Consider the following 1,952-nt stretch of genomic DNA (forward strand, 5'->3'; position numbering starts at 1 on the left):
CTTACTTGACTGAATACTAATAACAAAACAGGACATTACAGAACAAGCTTTGACTAGCATAAGACTTGAATGTTCTTGATTGTTGTTTTTATTCAAAATATACAACTAAAAACTTGCACATATAGAAACTTTTCCATTGACCTTCTTGACAGACCCTGTTTTATAATCATAATCCATGTGTCTATCAAGATGTAAAGAACAATTAGTTGGAACCAGCATAATTTTTGTCTATTTTCTCAATATCAGATCAGAGTTTAAGAAATTAATTCTATATTTTTCTGGTAATAAGACAACAATTTTGCTAAGGATCATGGAAAATTACTCCCATCATCATTTGCTGCAAATTTCAAATTCTAGACAGTTGCAGCTTGCATGCAAACTGCCTCTCCAGGTTTATTTGTCTGATGTGCATTAGATCTTACAAATACAGGGCACAGATATGGTAGATTTCTTTAGGACACTTTCCTGCATCACCTGGGACCCTGATTACAATGTGGCCTTGCATTTCTAAGCTCCAAAGTGCAACCAAAGCAGAAGTCAAGATTGGAACATTATCTATTCAGGTACGTCAGCCATCTTGGTTTTCAAAGTATTTTAATTTCACATTTTCTTTGGTTGCATATGCATGATAAGGCGACCAGTAATTGCAGAATGTAGAAGTGAACACTTGCATGCATTCCTCCAAAACACTATGACGTAAGTATGATATTTTTAAGGAAGGAAAAGTATAGAGATGTCGATGTCCAAAATCCTTATGGGGGAGGGGGGCATTTATTAGGGAATTGTTTGTTCATAAACTGCCTGTGTTTTAGGCGTGGAAACCAGTTGGACCAAAGAGGATGCCCCCATCTCAACTTTGGAAAAGCTTTCAACAAGAACAAGTGACATGTATTATGATTATGATACCATCACCAAGACACCAACAACATTACAGCAGTAATGGTGCTGTTTTAGAAGGACAATAATTAAGTTATTAGTATGCTCAGTATCAGGAAAATGATATTTACAAGCAAGCATCATATATAGTCTAAATCTGTTGGTATCTGCAATAATGTTGCAATCTTTAAAATAATGGTTCATAGAAAAAAATGCCCCAAAATCTGGTATGAAACTTATTGATGGAAATGAGTATGATTGGAAATATATTTACAACTATATAAACAGCAACATTGACCAGTTCGTGATACAAGAACCTTAATCTTACTTTAAGAAATGGTTTCTATGTTTCTAGGTGTGAGAAATTCAGTCTTGAACTTAAAGATAGCAAGATGTTGCTAATACAAAAACTTCAATATTAGCACAGCAAAGTAGTACCCGTAGGTCGGCTAGCTGTCCGAAATTTGGTGTTGGTGTATAAGAGTATATTAATCTCAGATGTAAGAGAATATCTTTAGGCAATAAGAAGTGTACTTTTGATTTAAGAAAGTTACTCTTGTTGTATGAACAATTAAGAACATATTTCTGGCAATAAGAAGTGTGCTCTTGATGAAAGAAAGCTATTCTTGATATAAGAAATTTGATCTTGGTATAAGAACCTACTACCTACCTACCTAGTCCCTTGACCTCCAGGTCGTTGGGGGGACAAGGTAGACATGAAGATCGAGATTTGCCTCCAGGTTCTATAAGAACACCAATCTTGAAAGTAAGAAAATATTTCTGGGAATAAGAATTGTTTGGGGACGTTATTGGGTGGGCGGGCAACAGAAGGAGACGTGAAAACTGTGGCTGCAATTTTCGAATTCTTACTTGTGCTCCAGTCAAAATATTACAGCAAAATGAGTTTGAATAGACCTAATCTGACAGAGATTACGCAAAATCAATACAATGAAAGATCGCTGTTAGCTGGATATGATTAAGTTTTTAAAACACATTCCAGTAAAAAAAACAACAGTGGATAACATCAGAGACAAACAATGTGTGGCCAAACAATACTGTGAGTACATTCAAGGGGA

The 1,952-nt window shown here is 35.3% G+C and overlaps 1 long non-coding RNA gene across 1 annotated transcript; it reads right to left on the minus strand.

Moving 5' to 3' along the window:
- Window positions 1–344: 344 nt before the first annotated feature.
- LOC118430919 lies at window positions 345–1,661 on the minus strand. The gene is made up of 2 exons (XR_004832908.1): window positions 1,630–1,661; window positions 345–1,535 (listed from the first exon to the last, which is right to left on the minus strand). It is a non-coding gene; the product is annotated as an uncharacterized LOC118430919 (long non-coding RNA).
- Between the last annotated feature and the right edge of the window lie 291 nt (window positions 1,662–1,952).

This window comes from Branchiostoma floridae, chromosome 1, assembly GCF_000003815.2.
Source record: "Branchiostoma floridae strain S238N-H82 chromosome 1, Bfl_VNyyK, whole genome shotgun sequence".
Lineage (NCBI taxonomy): Eukaryota > Metazoa > Chordata > Leptocardii > Amphioxiformes > Branchiostomatidae > Branchiostoma > Branchiostoma floridae.